Below are 26,033 nucleotides of genomic sequence, written 5' to 3'. Positions count from 1 at the left end.
GGAGAAGCCTGGGTCTGCCTACATCGGGGACCGGTGAGTAGCAACGCTAGGAACTGGTCGCCCTCCTGCAGTAGCCCATAGCTTTTCCTCGCTGTGTTAAATAGCACACCTTTTTCGCACTCGCGCTCTGCTTCTGCCCGCAAGTGGAGGCCGCGCTTGAGTAGCGGAGATCTGTTCGCCCTCCTTTGTTCACCACCCTGAACTGCCTGACTTCCTTGAAGAGACTCCCCTTGGCCCATTGGCACCAGCGTGTGCAGGTACTTTTGAGCACAAGGCTCCACTCTTCGTAGGGCTCGGACTTCCTTCTGTCTAATTAGGTGGCCACTGAAGGCGAACTGGGTCTAACGATTACTTGCATTGCCTGTTTTCCTTCCCATCTAGGTGGTCTGCATATTTCGTGCTTCTAACTCTTTAGACCCTTCGGTAATTGTATATATACTGTATTTTGATTGTGATGTGTTGGTTTACTTGAGTTTTATTGTGATTCTTTACTATGGCCAATGTTACAGAGGCCATGTAATAAATGTGTCTATATTTTTAATATAACACCTGCTTGGAGTAATTTGTAAGCGTCCTTGCTTTGTGTGCTCATTGCGAGAATTCAGTCACCCTCACCACTCTTGAGACCTAGTCTTGACCGCTGCGATCGCTCCCTTGATTGGTCTGGCTTGTCCAGAGGTTACCCTGTTCCAAGAAACTAGGCTGGCCTTCTGAACCTCTGCCCCTCCAGGACAGAGTTCAGAAATCCATCTTAACACACAGGGATCCGGATCAATAGAGATAAATCTTGCCTCTACCACCTCGCCGCACTACATAATGAAGAATACAGGTCTCTGCCCCCCTTAGACCTCCAATGGCAAGTGACATCCTTCAGATACTTGGGAATCACCATACACCGGAACCCACACACGGAATACATACTCAACACGGTGAGGGCTAGAGACTTCCTCGAGAAATCCATGGAATTCTGGAGCAGACTTCCGCTCTCAGTGGCCGGTAGGGCAGGCCGCCTTAAGATGGTCGCACTCCCCCGCCTCCTACACTACTTTACCAATGTCCCTTTCTACATCCCCCCTCATTCTTCAGAAATCTAAACAAACTATGCAGGAGATTCCTCTGGCAGGGTGGGAAACATAGGGTGGCGCTAGAAACACTTCAAAGGCCCTACGAGAAGGGAGGATTGAAAGTTCCCAACTTTGAACTGTACTACCTTGCTAGCCAGCTGAGACACGTGATGCGATTGATGGCTGACGAGAGTACAGCGGACACCCGACTCCTCCAACCTGCCCTGCCCCGCCTATTACTCAGAGACCTGCTCTGGGTCGAGGAGAGTATTACACGACACTAGCCATACATTGCCAAATTGGGGATCCAGCTTTGGAAACGGGCCTGCAAAAGGGTCGGAACAGCAGACCCATACTCTCCACAAATCCCCATAGCAGCAATCATGGTGAAACGCGCATGGGGACATCAGGAAGTGTGCGCCCAATGGGAGCCCTACGGGGTGGCCACGTTGGGAGACCTGGTTCACGAACATGAGACCTTAACGTTCACCGAGCTCAGCGAGGCCACAGGGCTTCCTGCAGGACAGTGCTGGCTCCATAGAGCAGTAATGCGAGCCATGGAGGACAGATGGCCTGAGGCTGCGAATCCTGCAACAGAACTTGAGACCATAGAAACCATGTTGAACGCCGCCGAGGGTGGCCACGAAACTTCACAATTATACGAGGCCTTGCGGCAAGGTACACTAGAAACAAACTCAAATGCAAGGTGAAATGGGAAAGCGAACTGGGCCTCGTATTCGAAGACAAAGAATGGGAAAAGATAACCCAGTACCACAAAATAATTTCAAGAAATGCCCACTTACAACTCATCCAACTGTACATCACCAACAGAGTCTACCTCACGCCAGAAGCCATATCGAAATTCAAAGGTGCGGGAATTCAGGTGTACCCCAAATGCAATGAACCGGGGGCTGGAATGACTCATATGTTCTGGGGCTGCCCACTCATACAGGGTTTCTGGACACAAGTAAAAGAAAGAGTTGTCATGGCAGACATCGAAGTGGCAGCCCATAGGCCTGTGGCTTGTATCTTAGGCAACTACAGACGCAGCAGTAAAAACAAACCTCTCAACAGACTCAAAGACTTGATATACATCACAGCGAAAAGACGCATAGCCATGGGATGGAAAAGCCCAAAGAGCCCTAGCGAGGCACAATGGTGGGGGGACCTCAGAAGGTGGATAATTGCTGAGACCAGAGCATGGGAAACAGCAATTCAGGAACAGAGACTAGACTCCAGTGAAGAACTACAACGTTGGGTGGCACTAACAATACCGTTACTTTACCCCAAAGCGGCGGACAGCACCTCAGACGAAAGCGATAGCCCTGGCTCGTAAACTGACACGAAGGACACTGATGAACTGCCCGTGGTCTTGGGAGAGGGAGGGAAGGGAGGGGGAGAAGGTAAAGCACTAGATCCATTATTGTGATGCCTTATTGATTACCATTTGCCTTGTTTACATTGTTGGAAAACCAATATAGTTATTTTTTTTTAAAAAAACAGCCTTCACCTGAGCAAGGGGGGAGGGACTCTTCCTGGGCTGTTTGGACCATGCAAACACAAAGCAGTGCCTGGAATACCAGCCAAGCACTGAAAGGCAGAGACTCTTGCTGTCACATCCCATTTATGTGCAGGCTGCCAGGGTTAGGAGAGTTCCAGAGCGGTGCCGGGCACAAAGGCGGTGTAGGTCCTAGGTGTGACCAGATCGCATCAAGATCAGCGATTTCTAGGAGTGTAAGATATTTGCATCTCACTTGTAACTAATAACCTGCATTGTTTACCTTGCATTTTCATTCCCATTTTATAGAAAATTGCTGCTTGGATTTAGTTATTAGTAAATACATTCACGTATAAAATCTTCGTATGAGTGGGTTTCTTCCAGACTGTGTACATTGTGCTTCGCATAGCTTCAAACTTGTGAGGGGTGGTAAAGGGTCATAGGGTCATCAGGGCTGGTCCTAGGGTGAGCAGATACCCTTTTCACAACAACTCCAGCCAGCGCATTGGCAATGCACGGCAATTACTGTTATTGAACAATGATTTTTAATGCTCTTTTTCCAAATTTACAATTTTTGCAGACAATTCTTCTTTAAGCCCATGGAGGTAAAGCAGGTCACCACAGTGCACCTACCTCAAGGGGGGGTGCCAGCAGCAGCCCGGCACAGCCACAGATAAGGGAAGAGGGCAAGGTCAGATGTTGCAGGACCTTGTGCTCCGTGATACCGAAGAAGGCTGATTCGATCAAAGGCAGTGAGGGCTTGGTGAGGGGGCTGGATAAAGCCTGCGGTCGCCAGTTGGATGAGAAGAGGCACACGGGAACCAATCACAGTGAAGCGGAGAAGAAGGCAGCTATACTGCCTTGAGCACAACAAGAACAGGGCGACCATCTTCAAAGTGCATAAGTATAACAAACAAAGGAGGCACAAAGTGAACCACATGGACTTCCAGGCAAAAACAGCTTAGATTAAAGCAAGAAAGACTCCAGCCAGCACATTCACATTGCGCGGCAATAACTGTTATTGAACAATGATTTTAAAAGCTTTTTTCCAAATTTACAATTTTTGCAGAACATTCTTCTTTAACCCCCTGGAGGTAAAGCAGGTCACCACAGTGCACCTACCACAAGGGGGGAGGGCAGCAGCAGCCCGGCACGGCTACAGATTATAAGGGAAGATGGCAAGGTCAGATGTTGCAGGACCTCGTGCTCTGTGATACCGAAGAAGGATGATTCTATCAAAGGCAGTGGGGCGCCTCATTGAGGGGGCCGGCTAAAGCCTGCCAGTCCCCAGTTGGATGAGAAGAGGCACACGTCAACCAATCACAGTGAAGGGGAGAAGAAGGCAGCTCTAACATACTGCCTTGAGCACAACAAGAACAGGGTGGCCATCTTCAAAGTGCCACAAGAATAACAAACAAAGCAGGCACAAAGTGAACCATGAGGACTTCCAGGCAAAGACATCTTAGATTAAATCAGGAAAGACTCCTGCTGGCACGTTCGCAATGTGCACCAATTACTGTTATTGAACAATAATTTTAAAAGCTTTTTTCCAAATTTATGATTTTTGCAGAACATTATTCTTTAACCCCCTGGAGGTAAAGCAGGTCACCACAGTGCACCTACCACAAGGGGGGAGGGCAGCAGCAGGCCGACACGGCCACAGATGATAAGGGAAGATGGCAAGGTCAGATGTTGCAGGACCTCGTGCTCCGTGATACCGAAGAAGGTGTGAATTGAGTTGTTATATGCAGATTCTGCTAACCAAAGTATGTCCTTCCAGGTATCCTCGGTTTGTTGCAGCATACACCTTATGTATTGCTCGAGGGTCTGGTTAGTCTGTTCGGTCTGGCCGTCGGTTTGGGGGTGATGGCTTGCAGATAACCAGAGGTCGATTTTGCCAAATTTTACAACACCTTTTCCAGAATGCAGAGACAAACTGAGTTCCTTCGGTCTGATATCAATATTGATGGGAACCTGTGTTAGTCCTGACTATCTGTTCCAAAAACAAGGTAGCCAGAGTAGAAGCAGTTTGGAGACCTTTCAGGGGAATAAAGTCGGCAATTTTGGAAAACAGATCTACGACGACTAAGATGGTTTTGTATCCGTTACGGGAGGGAAGGTCTGTAATAAAATCCATTGATAGCGTATGCCAAGGTGCTGGGGTACTTCTAAAGGACGTAGCAGACCAGTAGGACTTTGTTTTTGGGACTTGTGTTGTGCACAGGTGCCACAGGTTGCGATGAACTGGATAATGTCCTTTTGCCAAGTTGGCCACCAGTAATTCTTCTTTATTTTAGCTTGGGTTTTTGCTATTCCCGGATGCCAATGAATTGTGATAGTTTGCAATGATTTGATTCTGTAATTTCTTATCCGGGATGTACAATCGCCCTTGGTAGTATGGTAGGTTGTCCACGATCGTATACCGGTCTCCCTTTCCTAGCCATTCCTGTTGCGCTGGTGGACTCATCAAGTGTTGCAGGTCAGATTTTAAGTTGTCTAGAGTGGTGGTTGCGGCAATCATGCCTTGGATTCGTCCTTCAGGGATGATGGCCACGGGATCTGGTGTAGTGAATGCCTCTTCTCCCTCACTCATGCGAGACAGGGCGTCCGCTTTTCCATTGCATACTCCGGGTCTATAGGTAATGACCAAGTCATATTCCGCCAAGAAGAAAGCCCAGCGGAGTTGGCGTGATGATTGCGCTTTAGCGGTCTTCAGATATTGTAGATTGCGATGATCCGTGACAACAGTGACTGTATGTCTAGCTCCAAGAAGATAATGTCTCCAGGCTTTGAACGTTGCCTTAATTGCTAGCAGTTCTTTATCAGTGATTGCATAATTCAATTCAGGGGCTGAAAACTTGCGAGACCAGAATGCCACGGGATGCAACTGACCTGTTTCGGGGTCTTGTTGTGACAGGACTGCTCCCATTGCTATGTTGGAAGCATCAATTTCGACCACATATGGTAGTTCTGGTCAAGGATGCTGTAGAATTGGTGCTGTCGTAAATGCGTTTTTTAGCTCCTGGAAGGCTTTCTCTGCCTCTGCGGACCAATTCAATTGTTTATTTTTCCATAGTAAAGAGTTGATTGAGTGGACGATCTGGGAGAACCCGGGAATGAACCGGCGATAAAAGTTGGCAAACCCGAGCACACTCTGTACTCCCTTTATGGATGTCGGTGAGGGCCAGTTAAGGATAAAGTCTACCTTGCGCGTGTCCATGCGCACGCCCCGTGGTGTGAGAATAAAGCCGAGGAATTCTACCTCCGTCACATGGAAGAAGCATTTCTCCAATTTGGCATATAGCCAGTGTGTTGCCATAGTTTCTCCAAAATGGCCCGGACATGGTTGACGTTGTCCTCCTTGGTGGTCAAATAGATAACAATGTCATCAATATAGACAAGAGCGCAGATGTCCAACAGTTCATGGAGCACATCGTTCATGAAAAATTGGAACGCCGCCGTGGCATTACATAGTCCAAAGGGCATAACCTGATATTCATAAAGGCCATATTTTGTGCGAAAGGCCGTCTTCCACTCGTCTCCTTTTTTGACTCTTACTAGATGGTAGGCTCCTCATAAGTCTAGTTTTGTATATATCTGAGCATTTTTGACTTGATCCAAGATCTCGGGGATAAGCGGTTACGGGTATCAGTTTTTTACCGTGATCTGGTTAAGTCCTCGGTAGTCAATGCAAGTTCTCAGGTCTCCCTCCTTTTTAGGCACAAAAAAGAGGGGTGAGGATGCAGGGGACTTGGATGGACGAATGAAGCCATTTGCCAGATACTGATCCAGGTAGGTTTTTAGATGCTGGTTTTCCTGTTCTGTTAGGGCACAAATCTGGCTGCAGGCAACTTGAGCTCCAGGTACCAGATCAATTATGCAGTCATAAGGTCTGTGCGGAGGTAGGGTGTTTGCTTGCTCTTTTTGAAAGACATCTTGGTAATCCAGCTATTCAGGTGGTAGTGAACTGGTGAGGCCCAGTATGGTTTCCTTCTTCGACAAACCTGTGTTGGTAAGACCTTTTAATGAGAATCCCTTGCTATAAGGTGCCGGCACAGTCTTGGGGAAAGGTCAGAACTCGTTTACGGCAGTAAATCCTGGGATTGTGGGTCTCCAGCCAAGGCATTCCCAATAACATCTGGAACTGAGGAGCGCCGATGAGCTTGAAGGTGATGTCCTCTTGGTGACAGTCCTGACACAGAAGCATGACCTTCTCGGTGTAATGGGTCACTGGGCCAGATGATAGCAGAGATCCATCATCTGCTGTAACGTTTTCCGAAACCTGCTTCTGTCGGAGAGGAAGGCCTATCCGGGTAGCCAGATCTTGGTCCATGTAATTTCCCATATAGTGGAGCTTCTGAAGCCACGCCCACCAGGTTCAGCCTGCCTGCCACACCCGATGAGTGAGCACATGAGTATGTTCTCTGAAATAAAGGCTTTCAGTCCCTGGAAAGTTATTGTAAAATAAATGCACTCCTGCAGTGAAATAAAGTAAAAGCACTCCTGCACTGAAATAAAGTGCTCCTGCTTACATCTCTATGTGAGCCTGGCGCCAAAGACGCCAGGACTGAGTACAGCCAGGGCCCCTGTGTTTATGGGTCCCAAAGGGACATAAGTGAGTCAAGTGACCCATTGCCCCCATCACTAGATGGTGTGGTTTTTGTGTTCTGGGGCCTGTGGCCATGACAGGCGGTCCCCAGTTGGATGAGAAGAGGCACACGGGAACCAATCACAGTCAAGGGGAGAAGGCGGCAGCTCTAACATACTGCCTTTAGCACAACAAGATCAGGGTGGCCATTTTCAAAGTGTTGCAAGATCAACAAATAAAGCAGGCATGAAGTGAACCACGAGGACTTCCAGGCAAAGACAGCCTAGATTAAACCAGGAGACTCCAGCCATCGTGTTGGCAATGAGCAGCAATTACTGTTATAGAACAATGATTTTAAATGCTTTTTTTCCGAATTTACAATTTTTGCAGAAAATTCTTCTTTAAGCCCCTGAAGGTACAGCAGGTTGCCACAGTGCACCTACCTCAAGGGGGGGCCAGCAGCAGCCCAGCACAGCCACAGATAAGGGAAGATGGCAAGGTCATATGTTGCAGGAACTTGTGCTCCGTGATACCGAAGACGGATGATTCTATCAAAGGCAGTGGGGCCTTGGTGAGGGGGCCGGCTAAAGCCTGCCGGTCCCCAGTTGGATGAGAAGAGGCACACAGGAACCAATCACAGTGAAAGGGAGAAGAAGGCAGCTATAACATACTGCCTTGAGCACAACAAGAACAGGGCAGCCATCTTCAAAGTGCCGCAAGTATAACAAACAAAGCAGGTACAAAGTGAACCATGAGGACTTCCAAGCAAAGACAGCTTAGATTAAATCAGGAAAGACTCCAGCCAGCACATTGGCAATGTGCGGCAATTACCATTATTGGGCAATGATTTTTAACGCTTTTTTTTCCCAAATGTACAGTTTTCTCAGAAAATTCTTCTTTAAGCACCTGGAGGTACAGCAGGTCACCATAGTTCACCTACCTCAAGTTGGGCCCGGCACGGCCACAGATAAGGGAAGATTGCAAGGGCAGATGTAGATCAGGGTGCAGCTAAATTATGCAGGCATTTCCATCTCTGAAATGGTAATTTCCCGGATCAGATTCCACCTTCATACACTCCATGCCAAAAGAGTACCTGTGTCCTGCTGCAGCAGTACCCAGATTTGCAGCTCGTGCTACCAGTGGCACAGGTCATTTGCGCATTTGATAGCTGCAGGGACAGCACAGTCTGCATTTAAAATATGTCTGTGTATCAAAACAATAAGGATCACAAGTGGCAGGGCAAGCTCTAAAAGCTGCACTATTTTTAATCATTGCTGCCACATTCAATTTGATAGCCCCAATGTTGTCTCAAGCTGTGCATTGTGGTGTATTCTGGTCAGACAGACAGCCTTCCAAATCAAATCTCAATGAGTTAAAGTGTCTCCCTTCATGACCTTTTTTGGCAGAGTTGCACTGTCCAAAGCCCTTTACCAGAGGTGATTGAGCAGTCCCAAGGAGGTGGGCCTCTGCATTGGAGGAACAGATCAGCTCTGTTACACTGCCTCAAAATCAGAGGGATCCCACTTTCCAGAACTCCTCCAAACCCCTTTAATTGCTTTCACCTCAAACCCGCTCAATGCATCATGCCCTTTTTGATCCAGTCACCCAGACCAGACACTGCTGGAATCACTTGTAGACTGAAACCAGGGATTATGCCACAACTCAGCCCTCGAAACGTGCCCTTCACTATCAGTGCAACAGGACCGCTGCATCACACATGGACCCTTGTCAGCAGTTAAAAGCAGACTTCCTCAAAGATCCCCATAAACACCTGGACTTGCATCAACAAAAGCCTACAAGCCCTGAGGAGCAAAGGGCTTAGGACTGTGCTGTTTAGCTGTGGCGAGTGATTCTACCTGGAACTCTGCTGTGAAGGAGGTGCGTGTGCCTGTACCTTTGACCACCAACTACCAACTAGGTCACCTGGTACAAAAGGCTGCCTCTGTCGCCCTTGCGGCGCTAAGCCCTGAGGAGCAAAGGGCTTAGGACTGTGCTGTTTAGCTGTGGCGAGTGATTCTACTTGGAACTCTGCTGTGAAGGAGGTGCGTGTGCCTGTACCTTTAACCACCAACTACCAACTAGGTAACCTGGTACAAAAGGCTGCCTCTGTCGTCCTTGCGGCGCTAAGCCCTGAGGAGCAAAGGGCTTAGGACTGTGCTGTTTAGCTGTGGCGAGTGATTCTACTTGGAACTCTGCTGTGAAGGAGGTGCGTGTGCCTGTACCTTTAACCACCAACTACCAACTAGGTCACCTGGTACAAAAGGCTGCCTCTGTCGCCCTTGCGGCGCTAAGCCCTGAGGAGCAAAGGGTTTAGGACTGTGCTGTTTAGCTGTGGCGAGTGATTGTACTTGGAACTCTGCTGTGAAGGAGGTGCGTGTGCCTGTACCTTTAACCACCAACTACCAACTAGGTAACCTGGTACAAAAGGCTGCCTCTGTCGCCCTTGCGGCGCTAAGCCCTGAGGAGCAAAGGGCTTAGGACTGTGCTGTTTAGCTGTGGCGAGTGATTCTGCTTGGAACTCTGCTGTGAAGGAGGTGCGTGTGCCTGTACCTTTAACCACCAACTACCAACTAGGTAACCTGGTACAAAAGGCTGCCTCTGTCGCCCTTGCGGCGCTAAGCCCTGAGGAGCAAAGGGCTTAGGACTGTGCTGTTTAGCTGTGGCGAGTGATTCTACTTGGAACTCTGCTGTGAAGGAGGTGCGTGTGCCTGTACCTTTAACCACCAACTACCAACTAGGTAACCTGGTGCAAAAGGCTGCCTCTGTCGCCCTTGCGGCGCTAAGCCCTGAGGAGCAAAGGGCTTAGGACTGTGCTGTTTAGCTGTGGCGAGTGATTCTACTTGGAACTCTGCTGTGAAGGAGGTGCGTGTGCCTCTACCTTTAACCACCAACTACCAACTAGGTAACCTGGTACAAAAGGCTGCCTCTGTCGCCCTTGCGGCGCTAAGCCCTGAGGAGCAAAGGGCTTAGGACTGTGCTGTTTAGCTGTGGCGAGTGATTCTACTTGGAACTCTGCTGTGAAGGAGGTGCGTGTGCCTGTACCTTTAACCACCAACTACCAACTAGGTAACCTGGTACAAAAGGCTGCCTCTGTCGCCCTTGCAGCGCTAAGCCCTGAGGAGCAAAGGGCTTAGGACTGTGCTGTTTAGCTGTGGCGAGTGATTCTACTTGGAACTCTGCTGTGAAGGAGGTGCGTGTGCCTGTACCTTTAACCACCAACTACCAACTAGGTAACCTGGTACAAAAGGCTGCCTCTGTCGCCCTTGCGGCGCTAAGCCCTGAGGAACAAAGGGCTTAGGACTGTGCTGTTTAGCTGTGGCGAGTGATTCTACTTGGAACTCTGCTGTGAAGGAGGTGCGTGTGCCTGTACCTTTAACCACCAACTACCAACTAGGTAACCTGGTACAAAAGGCTGCCTCTGTCGCCCTTGCGGCGCTAAGCCCTGAGGAGCAAAGGGCTTAGGACTGTGCTGTTTAGCTGTGGCTTGTGATTCTACTTGGAACTCTGCTGTGAAGGAGGTGCGTGTGCCTGTACCTTTAACCACCAACTACCAACTAGGTAACCTGGTACAAAAGGCTGCCTCTGTCGCCCTTGCGGCGCTAAGCCCTGAGGAGCAAAGGGCTTAGGACTGTGCTGTTTAGCTGTTTGGCGAGTTGCGAGGTGCTGACTCCATGCCTGGCAGTCCTCAACTAAGTACGTTGCCTGTGACCAAAGTAAGTTACTACTACTCTTGTGCATCAGCGAGTGAAGACACTGACACGCTTTCTCACATGAAAATGTCTGACACTGCTGCTAGTGCCGTACCAGCAACAAACCCTAGCCTTGATGATGACGTATTCTGTGAAAAGCTAATTTCCAACAGACTGGAGCGGCAAAGCTCACTGCAAACCTCACACTTAGGTAACTCACCAGAGCAACCAGAGCAATGTATCTCTGAACTTGACACATCAAGAGCTTTGAGAGCATACGAGGTACATGACTCTCTAGAAGCATCAGACGCTGGCACTACTAAGATCCGTACAGAAAGCCACACAACGTTACCTCTGGCGTGCTGTGACCCTGTGATTGGCTGAAGCGAGCATTCGTGGTCTGTGGCGCGGCTCGATTCGGAGCCGGCGACACAAACTCCGGAGGTTTCGTCCGTGTATCCCACCCAACGAGGGGAGCTGCCGTATGGAACGTGCGAGACGAAATCAGCCGAGTGTCGAAAAATCGACACCGGCTCCAGTGCCTCGCCTCCTCCGAGCGCTAGTTCACCGTTAGACGGCCCGCGCATAACCCTCTCTCACAACCTAGAGCCAGACGCTGGAGGCTCTAGAAGTTGCGCCACACCAAACCCAAACATAAACTCAGCCGAAGAGACATCTGGCGGTCGCATTACGGACATGCCTAGCGACCCTCACACAGGCTTGCAAGTCGGCTCTGTGACCTCGGGTTTAATTAACAATCAAAATGCGCGTCGTGACTCTTTGGACCTTGTAAACAATGTGCTTAATAATCTGATTAGACTGAATAAAGCACAGAAACCCATTGAATCTGACATACTATTATAAACCAACATCGAAGGGGCGAAAATCTTGTTGAAACGCAATAATACGAGAATAGTCGACCCCTGTGAAGAGTCAGCGGCGAAAGTTCCATGCAAACGCACAAAAATGTCTGAAACAGGTGAACAGACTGCGCTCCCTCCTGACTTAACTGGCTTACTACCTTTGTCCCAGAAAAGGCTAAGCACTAAAACGAAGTGCCTATTAACCTTTAGTACCGCGAACAAAACAACGCCACAGTTGTCGAGCAGTGTTAATTCTGACACTGACTCGGACTGTGAAGAGACAACTGACTCCTCCATCATTGAACGTCCATTCCCGAAAATTAGAAGGAACAGAGCCAGTACTGAAAGAGTGGCAAATCGCCTCAAAACATCGGCCCACAGCTCCGCAGCAAATATCGCAATGTCGTCCACGGGCTTGCAAAAACTGTTGTTATCTACACTAACTATCTCCCTTGCCCCATTCATAAAGCTGTATGAACATCTACACGAGGCTACCCGAGACTTGACTACTATCGTGGCTTTACTCAACTCTAAAGTAGTGAACTTAGAACAAATATGTGGCCACACAAACAAGAAGCAGCTTGAGGGCACATCAAAATTGGACGAACTATATAAGGTTATAAACAAACAAAGGACCAACGAGGCGGTCAACAAAAAATGATTTGCCGAAGTCGCAAAAGAAGCCCTCGCGTTATTTAAATGGGACGGAAAGCAACCACTCTCAACAGCAAACTGGAACGGAACTAACGCTTGTACACGATCGGCAACAGATGATGAAATTTATGGAACGGGCGACAGTGGTGACACCTCAAACCTATCCGGTTGCCTGGTAATAACAAAGTCTAACTCACCACAGTCGACCCCTAAACCTCCTATTTTGAGGTCACACGTTCAGACAACAACCATGGAACCCTTAACCTTACCAGCCAGCAACAATAAGACAAACAGCTTGTCAGCTAGGTGCCCAAGTACACCACTGAGCACGGAAGCTTCAAGCCTTCATGCAACTTCAATCATCGAAATTGCTGATGTATCATTTCATACTGCATTTGAACAAGCAAAAAGCTCTGCAAACTTAGCATTAAGGGATCCTCAAGCTGAATCGACATCCACCACGCAATCCCAGATTGAGGGCTTAAATCTGGTTGGGTTCAATTCAATCTCAAACACAGCTCTGACTCTATTCTCTATCTTTAACAAGGAGGCAGAGACACCCTTACGTATAGGTGTGGGTAAACAACTGATCGCACCTCAACGTAAAAAATCTAAAAACCTACCTGCAAAGAAAGGCAATAAACAGAATGGAGCCTGAACATTCCTTCGTAACATCAAGGTGGTACATGTGCTAGCCACAAAAAACAAAAAAAAACAATCTAAGTCTACTCAAAATCAAGCCTCCGTAACTCCACCTGCCACTGAGTGTAGAGACAACTTAGCCGACAAAGAGAGTATGGAACAGGAAATTTCAACTGAACTATTAAACATATCAACTTACGATGACACTGAACACAAGGAGATTGAGTCAACTACCTCGTCCTGTGAAAAACCACAAATTGCCACTGAGACACAAACGGACACTCAATCCGAAAGAGCACCCACGGGGGGAAGACTCATTCTTATTGGGAACGATGTGCAAACACCAGAAATTGTCACACCAATTAAGGCGGCTTTGGAGACTTCCCTTGTACAGCCCAGCCACAGAAACGATAAGGAGGGAGTTCTGCCGCCCGCGATGGCGCAGCCGACGAGTCCTATTTTCTTGACAATGCAGGCAAAATGACAAGAGTTAAACAGAGTACATCAAATGCAAAAGTGCATGGACCTTGATCAAGGAGACGGAGCCCTGAGAGTGAGACAAGCTCTAGGATGTGATGAAAGGGCTGCATTTCAGTACTCAAAGCAGCCAGTGAGACAAAATAAGGACTATCCAACAAGAATTTATAAAGAAAACTATACACCGAAAAGGAGTTCTCCAACCAGGGGCTCATTTAACCAGCCCTTGGTCAGATTACTGGTCGAGCGTTTACAGCCCTCTGACAACTTGATCCTTAATCTTAGGAACATCATAACATTATTACACCATGTACCGGGACTACACGCAATCAGCTCCGATGACTTTTACATTGTTGAATTTCCAGAAGAATGCAAAATGACAAAGTGGTGCTTCACATAACCTCTCCCCTAATAGCCTCTTCTATCTTGGATGCAAATGTGTCCCTCTTCTCCTTAGGCTTTGACGTCTATAAGATACAAGACGGCCTGCCGGGAGCATCAACAAACGATCAAGACGCGCTATCACATTCCTCAGAATGTGCTTTGACCACTTACAACTCACCAGCGGGATGGCCTGCAGTAGCCTCGAATCGTCCCATTGGACGCCCTATGTTATCTTGTAAGGCCTCAAGTGACGACGCCTTAAAAACAAAAGTAACAAACAAAAATCCTTTGTTCAATGGAAAGAAACACGTCTCGTTTGCTAAAGGTCAATGCTCAGAAGAAAGTGACGCGCGTAAGCAGATCAGCATAACTATACAGGGTCATGCGAAATCTGATGACTCAACGGCCAACCTTCACACAAGAAGCCTCCCCCAAGAAGTAGCACAAAACTGGCAATGGCTGGCAGCAACACTGAATAGTAACCAACCACAATAACGCCAGAAGGAGCTTGCCCCTCAGCAATGCTCATTAGGCTCCTGGAACACGCGAGGCTTTAACAGTGAGTGGTTGGGTGACCTGTCTATTGCCTGTTTACAGGAGACTTGGCTAAGTAACACTCCAACTGGAATGGGCTTTCAAATCGCTGTAAACCCTGCCATACGCCCTGAAAAGGGACGCCCAATGGCCGGATTTATAACATTGGTAAGAAGTGCATCTGGCTTCAACATTTCCAACTCTGTAAACCACTCTCCTTTTATCCAAGAATCAACAATCACCAGAACTGATCGTGTGTCTTTAGTAATTGATCAAATGACGATCATTAAGGTATACTGGAATCATGGAAGAGCGGGGAAGGACGAGTTTATTGATGCAATCTCTACCATTATAGACCGCCTACTTGTGGACCGAAAGGGCTCCAACATAATACTCTGCGGGGACCTGAACATTGACCACTTCCACGCGAGGACATCTTTGGTAAAAAATGTATTGTCGAAATGGATGAAAGAATTGCGTGCAAGAAACATGCAAATGCTGAATGGCCACACTCAAGGTGACATACCGCCGGCCCCGACATGGAACAACGGGAGCCACGGCTCCATAATCGACTATATATTTGTCTCAGCAGACTTTCACAAACAAGTGACAACACTGAAAGTGACTCCAAAAGAAAGGAGCGACCATGACATGCTAATCATGGAATTCACAAATTCTACGCAAAACGTTGGCTCCAAATGGCCACAAAAGATTAAAGTTGAATCAAATAGTGTGAGGCTAAGGTTAGCTGAGGAAGAGGTCGCGCAGATATCCAACCAATACTGCATGGGAGGAACCACGCTTGATTCTGCAGGCCTACTGGTCAACTTCAAAACAAATAACGGTGGCCTAAAACACTTGAGCATAAAACGCCTCCATTGTTTTGATCTAGACATACTGAAACAGAAACGACTGATGAGGCGCACTATTCGACAAGCTCAGACAGCCGATAAGGCCGCCTGCGCAGTAGCGAAGAAAGCCGCCAAACAGCGTTATAAAAATTGGATCAAAACACATATATGCACAATGATGCAACGAGACTCGGAGTGTATGTTAGAAAGTGTCCAAAATTAGAACACTAGAGACTTTTGGAACATCATTAACAACACACAAGCTCCCCAGGCCGTCCTTCAAGCATCTATGGTTCCAGAACCAGTGTGGATTGCCCACTTTAACGACTTATACAAAAAGAACTCAAAAACAACTGCCTTAACTGCCCCAATTAAAACTATATGGGCCCTAACATTTCACAAAGACCACATTGTAAGCATAATTAACAAAGCTAACAACTCACGTGCACCTGGGCCAGATGGCCTGACAAACTTTACGCTTAAGCAACATCCGGAGCTATGGGCTGACCTTTGCGTGACCCTTTTTCAGAGAGTAAACGACCAGGGTCAAACGCCAAACTCATGGAAATCGGCCGTGATTGTGCCGGTGTATAAAAAGGGAGATAGAACTTGCCCAAAAAACTACCGACCGATCGCCTTACTTGACGTCTTGGGAAAGATCTACGCAACTATGGTACAAGTCAAGTTAGTCAAGTGTGCTACACGATCAAACCATATTGACATCAGACAGACCGATTTTGTAAAACACGTCGGATGTTCGCTGAATCTATTGCTGCTGAACTTATTGAAAATGGAGGCAATCAGATCACAAACAGTTGTATACTTGCCCTTATTGACTTCTCTTACGCTTTCGACACGATAGATCGCAAACTGTTATGGAAAAAACTGAGTACATGGAGCTGTCCCGGTGACCTCTTGGCTGCAATAAAAGATCTACACACCGGGACCTCTGTCAGAGTAAGATTAGACCAAATCGGCACTTTGTCACCACCGATCGAAACATTTAAGGGAGTCAAACAGGGTTGTCCTCTGGCAGCAGCTATATTCAGTTTGTTTATATCTGACATCGGCAATTATATTGAGGCCGTACGTTCTTTCCCGCCAAAGATACATGGATCTAATCTGAGTTGGCTCCTGTATGCAGATGACCTCATACTATTGGACTTAACACCAATTGGCCTGGAAAGAAAAATCAACGCAGTACAGCAATACGTAGTCGAAAACCACTTACTCATTAACACAAAGAAATGTGAAATCCTTGTGCTGAAGAACCTTAAAAGTGGTCAGAGAAGAACGACAAAGAGCCAATCTTGGTTTATGGGACAAGAAAAACTTCTGATATCACCTAGCGTAAAATACCTTGTAATGATCATTAGCTCTAGTCTTAACGACGATCCATGGACAACAGCGACAAAACGTAAATGTAAACAACTGGCAAATCAAGCCCTGGTGCTAAGAAAAAGATTCGGAAGGATTTCCCTCAAAGCAGTCCTTCGATTTTACCAACAAAAAGTAATACCAGCCCTAACATACGGGGCGGAAAATGCTTTGGACTGTTCATGGGAGTTGTGGTCAACGCTTGAGAACACCTTGTGGACAAAAGTTCTGGGCATAGCGAAAGGCACTTCGACGGCTTCAATCAGGTATGAACTATCACTAATCTCTATTCACGCACGAGTATGTTGGAGTCTGTTATCCTTATACCGGAAAACAAAAGCTTGTGAACATATTCCTCAATTTGCCATCTTTCATAATGCCGACTCGTCAGCCCCAAGTGTTCTGGCTATGTGGTTGAAACGCTGTGAAAGCTTAATATCAGAGGACATCGAACCAGAGCAGCTACAGGGAAATCCGGACGCAGCAAAACTAAAATTGTGGCGCTTAGAATGGGAGTCGACATGCTCCGACAGAGGGGCCTCGACGCTACTGAGCGAAGTGCCCCCGGAGGCTCGGGCATTCAACAGCTTGCAAAAATATATTGAATTATTTCCAGATCCAAACGCAAGGAGGTTGTTCATGTGCTTTCGGCTTAACATGTTTAAAACCAAAGAACGCTTGAGAGCATGGTCAGCTAACGCGAACTTGAACCCTATGTGTCGATGCTGTGCTCAGGAACCTGAAACTCTAAAACATCTGTTGCTATTCTGCCCAAACCTACGTACTGAGAGAACCCGACTTCTGGGTACCTGGGGAGAGTGCCATCTATCCCTCAATGCAGACGAGTGGTGGCAACACATATTCAACGGAACAGACCTGAAATTGATACTGCCGCTGACAAACTTTTTGGCGATAATTGAAAAGCGTTTACAGGTCTAATGTGTTGGACTATAAGAGATGTAAAGAGATGTAATGAGGACTAATGAATGATCTTATTTTAAAGGTTTGTATGTAAACCAATAAAATTAATTTAAAAAAAAAGCCACTACATTTGAACAAGGTAGGTGCCTTCTCCTTGGGCCACCGACACCATCCCCAAACTGAGTGTAATCATTTTGCATCACTGCTCAAAGTGACTGCTTCAACACAGTCAACCCCACAAAGACCCAAAACAAGGTAACACCAATAACTGGGTGCTTGAGCCCTAAAGAGATTAGGTCCCTTGTGCACCTTTTCACCCAACATCGTATGTGCTACATTCGTATCTGGTGCATCTTTTCTGTTCCTTAAACGAGTGGTGGATTTTGTGTAGTGTTTTCTACAGCTATAATTCAAACCTTCAACATTCCCTTCATTGTACACGGTGCCCCTCTTAAGCAAACAGCCTTCCCTCGTCCCATGCCATCACAAAAGGTTAAGGAAATCCCATCTCAACTGTCCCTGTCTTACCTTTTGCCTCAGCGAGGCTGGCACATTTTACTCAGACATGCAGTCTATTTATAGAAACTAATAAATTGGTGGACAGATTGGATGCAGATTACTGAAAGCTTATTGTGTACCTTACAACTGCCTAAAGTCAACGACTGACCTACATCCGTGTCTCTGGGTGACAGGACTGTTCCATTCAGTATGGGAGTTTCAGGACTTCTCCAGCTTGGCAGCTGCCAGTTTCAATGGAGAGCTGAAGAAAACTCGGACAAATGGCCATGCCACACTGGTTTAAAATGCTTCCATACAGGCACCGAAACTTATTTCAAATTCTATTCCCAGTACAAGCATAAATATCCATCACTAATCTTAACCAATTTAGCCCATGGCTCTGCAGTACTGAAGAAAAAAACCACAAAAATGATTGATAATGATTTATTACAAGGCAGCAGGCGAATTCAGTCTTTTGCAATTTACTTTTATTTAGAAGCATTTAGTCTTGAAGTTAAACATCTGGGCCACTGCTTGCTAACATCATGTAGGTGGCAGCACACTTGCTTAGGCTCCTGTTGCATAATCTCCTGGCACCCTCGCCACACAAGCTTCAGCCACTGGCACTGAAGGGAGACGGCACAGAAGTCACTGTCAGTTATCAAGCAGACGGTTTGTATAATATGCGGCTATGCTTCAGCTAATGGATTGTATAGCCAGCCCGTTGCGACAGATTGGTGAGGTGACCAAGTTGATTCGAATTGGAGGAATCTGAAAGAATAGGAAATACTAAGAATGTTTGTAGCCACTTCACCCAATCACCACCAATACAGCAGCCAGTTCACCTGTATGCACTGCCTAGGATATATTTTAAAAAATTCACTACCAGCAAGTCTAGTTACAGAAAGTAGTCTATGAGCACACATTTGTATTATAAGGTAACCGACAACTTCTTGCAAACATTCTGAATGTGCCTCAAAATACGTTCTGCATGCAGGGTGGAAGTTTGCCATCGCATTAGTATCAGACATCCCCTTAACCTGTTCTTGGGTCCAATACAAAAAGCTGAATCTGGTCTTCAAATTGGTCCATCCGCCTCTTGCGCCAATGAACCTCTGTGAAGCCCATCAAGTCCTCCATACTCTTCTGTGGAGCAGGCACAAGAACATTATGAGTTACATAGACGCATGGGTGTATTCCTCACAGGTACTAAACTGGCAAAATATCTTACCAGAACATTAACGGCGCTGGAATATTCCAAACATTAATAGACCCTGGAGCGAGAGGAGGCGGTATTCATGGAATCCATCAATAAGTTCGCCAGGTAAACATTCCATTTGTTCTCAAACCACATGGCTGATTTGAGGGCGTGGCACACAAGTTTGTCCTGTTTATTTTCCATTCAAGCAACCAACTTACTCTAACGAGTCTGCTCCACGTGCATACTTCTGACCACCCCGGGGATAGGGGGGGGAGGGTGCGGTAGGCCACCAGTCTGAAGACTATGTGGTAGACCCTGCATTTCAGCCACTATTGTCATACCTGCAAAGGATAGCTTTGTCATTTTAATACTGGGTGTCCAAATCAGGGCATGGAGACATCCATACAATTAGCACATGGATTCGGCAGGTCATTTACTTAGGCCTATCAAGTGGTGCAGGTTTCGTTCATGGCTGTTCGTCTAGTCACCAGAGGCATGGTGGCATCCTGGGCGAGCCGCAGGGAGTCCCAATTAAGAACGTTTGTATTGTGTCCTCACCCCGGATGGTCGGGTGAGGGGCCCGCACTCACTCCTGCATGCACACACGCACACCAAAGGACGACGCGGGACGCGTTGTTACTTCGTCCGCGTCCCGGCGGGAACTGCCGCACGGGCGCCGTTTATTCATTTGCGCATGCGCGGCCCGGAACGAGGCTCGCGCATGCGCCGCACACTACTGGGACATCACATCCCTTCTTTTTTCTGTAACAACAAACAGCAGTGTAGTACGAACAATGTGTACTCACGTGATCAACGTAACAGTAATACAAACATTGCACCCATCAAGTGTGGGCTTCAGGACTACCTCGGTCAGTCACCCGAGTCCATAACGTAGTCTTTGAAATGAGCCGGAAGTCTCCTTCCCCCTCGAACTGGATATCTTGGCATAACCGTGGGCACGAGACAGTCATCGCCCCGGGTAGGGTCCGGATCCCCGCATTGAGAACTCCCCTGATGTCCGAGCTTCAGACACGACGTCCACTTTCTTGAAGAACGATTGATTGAGGGTGACGGTGCCGCGTTCACTGGCCGCAGTCACCATAGTGCCTTTCACATGGGTCACCTTCCAGGGGCGTGGTTCAAATGGCAAGGACAGTTTCCCTTCCGGGTGCCAATTCTTGATGAGCACGGAGTCTCCGACTTGTACCTCCTTTTCCTGCAGCCCTCTCCGCTCTCTCTCCCTCTCGTTGCGTTCCGCCCGTTCCTCTCAGACTCTTTCATCGTCTATGACTCCGGGTCTTCGGTTATCCACTTCCGGTATCATCCCTCTCGGGCAGCGCCCGAAGAGTGCCTCGGCTGGGGCAACCCCGGTGGACTGGTGAGGGGTTGTGCGGTACACTCGGAGGAATTCCACAATTCTCGTTTTGAGAGGTTCTCCATTGCTGGCTGAGATTCGCATCACCTTATTGAGCGTACGCATCATTCTTTCGGCCTCACCATTTGCACGCGGCCATAGCGGGGACACTCTCCGATGTTTAATTCCCCTCTCACTCAGGTACTGGGCAAATTGGTGGCCTGTAAAAGGTGGTCCGTTGTCTGAGCACACGATGTCGGGAAACCCATGCGTTGCAAACATTCTGTCCAACGCCGCCGTGGTGTACTCGGTAGCCGTCGACTCGACCACCTCCACCTCCGGGTACCTCGACCATTGATCCACGGCCACCAGAAAATACATTCTGCGACCCGTCGCGCCAAAGTCCATGTGTACCGTACTCCACGGCTTTGTGCTGCGTTCCATCGAGCTGATTGGTGGTGCTTTGTCCCCTGGCGTGGCAGCTTGGCAGACCAGACATCTCTTTACAAAGCGCTCCACCCTTTCTTCCAGTCCTGGAAACCATACTTTTGGCCTTAACCTTGCCTTTGTCTTCACGACACCCTGGTGTCCAATGTGCGCCAACTCCAGTATCCGCAGCCTGAGCTCTCGCGGGATGACGATCTGTCGGCCCCTGAGTAACAGCCCATCATCAGAGATCGATAACTCATCTCTCACCCTCCAGAGTGCCTGTAGGTCTTTCTGGGCCTCCTCCTGGCGTCGCGAGTTATTGCGCAGGACTTCCCTCCAGTCTCCACTTCTCACCGCAGCCTTGATGATGTCGAAGACCTCATCTTTAGATGACTCTGTGGCGATCGCCAGTCTCGATAGTGCTCTGGGGAGCGCACCTTCCACTATCTGGCAGAGTAGACTATTGCATTCCATTTCACCGGCCTCTCCTTCTGCACTTTCTTTGTTGGGATGCCTTGACAAATAGTCAGCGGGATTGTTGGTCCCGGGTCGGTATACCAGCTTCACCCCGTACTCCATTAAGGCCAGCATCCATCTCTCGATGCGGGGTGGGGGTTTTGATGATGCACCCGCGAGTATAGGCAGCAGCGGCTTGTGGTCGGTGACCACCACTACAGGTTTGCCCAATATGTACAGGTGAAAATGGCGACAGCCCCATAAGATGGCCAGGGCTTCCCTTTCTATCTGGGAGTATCTCATCTCAGTGCTGGATAGTGCCTTGCTTGCGTAGGCAATTGGTCTCATATCTCCACGCTCATCGGGTTGTAACAACACTGCTCCCACACCGACTGGGCTCGCATCCACCACTACCTCTGACTCCACCGCTGGGTTGAAATATGCCATGGTGTCTCCATCCGACAAGGCATACTTTAGGGCCTGGAATGCCTCTTGTTCCCTTGACTCCCATTTCCACACTGCATCATTTTTTGTTAGTGCCCTGAGAGGTTCCGCTATCGACGCCAGTCCCTTTATGAAACGACCGCAGTACGTCACCATCCCTACGAAGCTCCTTACTTCCGTAGGGGATTGTGGCGCCGCCGCTTCTCGGATGTCTCTGACTTTTTCCGGGTCCGGTGATATTCCTGCGGCCTGAAAGATGAAGCCGAAAAACCCTATCCGGTCCTTGAAGAATTTGCACTTTTGGCGGTGTAACGTGAGCCCCGGGTCTTTTAATCTCCTTAGAGTGCTTTCTAGACGTTTTAGGTGCTCTGCTTCTGAGTTTGCAAATACCAAAATGTCATCACTGATGTTTAGGACACCTGTCAGCCCCGCCAATGCTCCCCTAATTGTGTTCTGGAACACTTCAGCCGCAGATGATATCCCGAAACTCAAACGTTTGAATTGGTATAGGCCCTCGTGAGTTGTGAAAGTTGTGATGAATCTTGAGTCGGGGTGAAGCTCCAGTTGGTGATATCCCGCTCGTAGATCCAGCTTGGAGAACACACGTGCCCCTTGAAGCTCACCTACAATGTCGTCGAGGGTTGGCGTTAGATGTCTCTCCCTCTTGATTGCCGCATTGGGGAGGCGCATGTCTACGCAGATCCTTACTGCTCCCGGCTGCTTAGGTTTGGGGGCGACTACTATTGGCGAAACCCAGGGTGTGGGCCCTTCCACCCTCTCAATGATATCCATGTTAACAAGCGACCGCAGCTCTTCTTCTACTTTTTCCCTGAGATGGAACGGAATTCGTCTGTGTTTCAGAGCGGTCGGTCGGATGGTGTCGTCGATGTGCAGCCTTATCGGGGGCGCCTTCAGTTTCCCTATTCCTTCAAAAATGCTTGCATATTTGTCCAGCAGTGTAACGCTCACCTGACTCCCACGGAGGCGCTGTCCTGGTTTGCGCTGCTGTGACCTCTTCTAAGGTGATGCGCAGGGTTCGGAAGACGGACTGGACCGGGCCCCCCAAATCTTGACTGTCTGGCTCGCAGAGGTACCCTTCTTAGGGTCTGGAAGGACGAGCTCTCCATCCTGCTTCTGATGCAGGGGCGCATTGGTATCTAGTTACTTCACTGGATTTTCGGATTGGTGAGAACCAAACTTGCTTGGCTTCCAGGTAAGTTTTTTGATGAGAGATTCCCCTTGTGTCCATGCATTAATGCGCTAATGCTAGTGTCTTTTTCCCCATAGGGTCCGGGGTACAGAAAGCCGGGGAAAAGGCACCGACCCGAGATGAGAGGTGAAATCCTTGTAGAAATCAGGTAAGTCTTTAATGCTTTAATGAGTGTTTTGGTAATGTCTTTCATTCGCTCATTAACGCTGATGTCTCTTTTTTCCCCTTAGGGGCAGGGGTCCGGAAATGCCAGGATGCGGCGCAGACCCGAAATGAAGAGGGAATGAACCAACTGGTAAGTCTTAACATGGAGATTTAGCTTTCCTTATTCCCTTCTCTCTCTCACCTTTTGTTCTTGTCTTTTTCTCCCTAGGTGCTGGGGCGTGACTGCGAATCCGGTTGATCGCTGCTGAACATGGAGGCGCCCTGTAAAGGTGAGTGGAATGCGGCGCTGCAGCGATCGACGCGATGTGCTTTTAAATAAAAGTCTTCCTTTTCAGGATTGTCGGCGAGATGTCTCCGGGATGCGGATTTAGCAGGTAAGGACTTTTCCTTCTTCTGTTCTCTTCTTCTCTTCCTTTGCAGGTGATCCAGGATGCTGGCAGGCGTGGCAGAAGTCAGGATGCAGGAGCAGACACGGTGAGCGTCCAGCTGCTAGATGCAGAACAACGCGAAGCACGTGTGGCTGTTCGGGTGGGGTTTAAATAGCCTTGGAAGAAGTTCCAGGTATGTATCCTTCCTCCAATCAGGTGTGTATCCTTCCCCGACCACGCCCGGATGGTAAATTAGTCCCACAGGTAAAGTAGTTCCTTTCAGGCCTCAAGGAGGCCGGGATCCTGCAGCATGGTCTGCATCAGGTAAGTGCACCCAAGCACTCCCATAATGAGCCTGGCGCCTATGGCGCCAGGACTGATGTCTTTTATGAGCCTGGCACCATAGGCGCCAGGACACTGTCCAAAGGGCCCCTATATGGGGTTGCTGGGTCCTTCCCTGGGGACTGGATGTCGGCTTTCGGGGACGCAGGGCTTGAACCGGCTCCCCGAGAGCGGGCATCATGACAAGCAGGCACTCAATGTCTATTTGATACACTCCCAGTGCGAAATGCACCAAACCAAGGGCCTCCGATGCTGCGCAGCTGAGTAATGAATGCAGACTCACGTCCGTGACAAAAAAACGTGCTTTGATTGCTTTGTCACCCTTGGTGACCGGCGTGACAAACACCCCCTTGATGGGTAACGGGGTGTCACCTCCAAACGTGAATATTTTAGCCGCGGATCTGTCTAGCGCGGGAGGTCCTGGAAGTTTTTGGTATTGTTCTTCGGCCAATACACATACGGAGGCCCCAGTGTCAATTAGAACCTGTGTCGGCACGCCTTGTATGTCCACCATGCATTTGGGTTGCCTCTTCTTCCTGGTTCCCGAGGCTAGGTTGGATATGAAGAACACTTCTTCATCCTCCTCCTCCTCTTCCTCAGCTAGCTGCAGCCTTTGTATTTCCTGTTCGAGAGCGGCAATGCTTTGTCGTCTTCTGGATCCGCCTCCGCAACTTCTTGCTGGGCCTCTCTGTACAGATACGGGGGCTGGGGCACGGCACATAAGGGCATAGTGCCCTGGTCTATCGCACCGGCCACACGATCTTGATTTGGCCGGGCATTCCTCTGAATGTGGCAGGTCATAACCGCATTGACATATTGACTCCGATCCTGGAGGATTGCGAGTTTCTGGCTTTTTCTGGCCCCACTTTTCTTTTGTGTCCCCACGTCTGCTAATGGCATACGCCTCGTCCGCCATACCTGGGCGCCTGGCTGCGTCCATCTTTGCGCCTATCGACTCCGCCAGTTCAAACGTCCTGCCACTGTCCAGTATTTGTGCCAGTGTCCATCCCGGTTCTCGCAATACTTGTCTCCTTAGCTTGCTCGAGCTACAGCCCTGTATTACCTGGTTCCGTACCATAGACTCATCATTATCCCAGCAGCATGCCGTGGCCATCATTCTCAACCTGGCACAAAACTGATCAAGAGGTTCTTCATCTTTCTGCTTCTCACCGCAGAACAGGAATCTCTCATAGTCCATATTCGACTGAGGTATGAAGTGGTTTTCCAAAGCAGTCTTGACCGTAGCATATGTGACCACCTGCAGATTGCATGCCTCAAAGATGCGGATGACGTCAAGCCCTGCAGAGTACAGCAAAGTCGCCCTTTTGGCGGCATCATCGGTGATGCCGGTCGCTGTGAAGTACATTTCAAGTCTTTTAATCCAGAGCAACCATCTTGGCCCCAATTTGGATGGGGGTCCCGATACGTCAAACTCCTGCATCGGTAACAGAGATCCTTGTTGTGGCCCCATTGTGCCTCGTGCAGTCTCCGCTTCCCCATCACTTTCTGCCATTGGTGCAGGTCGCACAGGCACCTCTTGGTGTCACAGAGGCCGCAAACCTGATATGTGGATCCCCAACGACGTGTCTTGGCCACTCCTTTCTGTGTCAAAAGTAGAGGGTCGTCCCCAGGTGGGTGGGAACGACCAGGGTCCCAAAAATGCCCACGTGGCAGAAGCGTAGCAGTGCACGAGCACCTGTGCAGGCCGCTACTGCTGCGATACCTTAATCATAGCGTTCTTGCCGGGTCAGTGTCATGCCATGATACGCAGCACCGCTGATCCGACGTTCGTTACACGTCGTGGCGAGCGTAGTCGTGGCACTCGTCCTCGTCGCCAGTTGTTGTGTCCTCACCCCGGATAGGGAGAGGGGCCCGCACTCACTCCTGCATGCACACACGCACACCAAAGGACGACGCGGGACACGTTGTTACTTCGTCCTCGTCCCGGCGGGAACTGCCGCACGGGCGCTGTTTATTCATTTGCGCATGCGCGGCCCGGAACGAGGCTCGCGCATGAGCTGCAC

The sequence above is a fragment of the Ambystoma mexicanum genome, chromosome 7p (genome assembly GCF_040938575.1).
Source record: "Ambystoma mexicanum isolate Mex_15411 chromosome 7p, UKY_AmexF1_1, whole genome shotgun sequence".
In the NCBI taxonomy this organism is placed as follows: Eukaryota; Metazoa; Chordata; class Amphibia; order Caudata; family Ambystomatidae; genus Ambystoma; species Ambystoma mexicanum.
Note: the sequence above shows the minus strand (reverse complement) of the source record.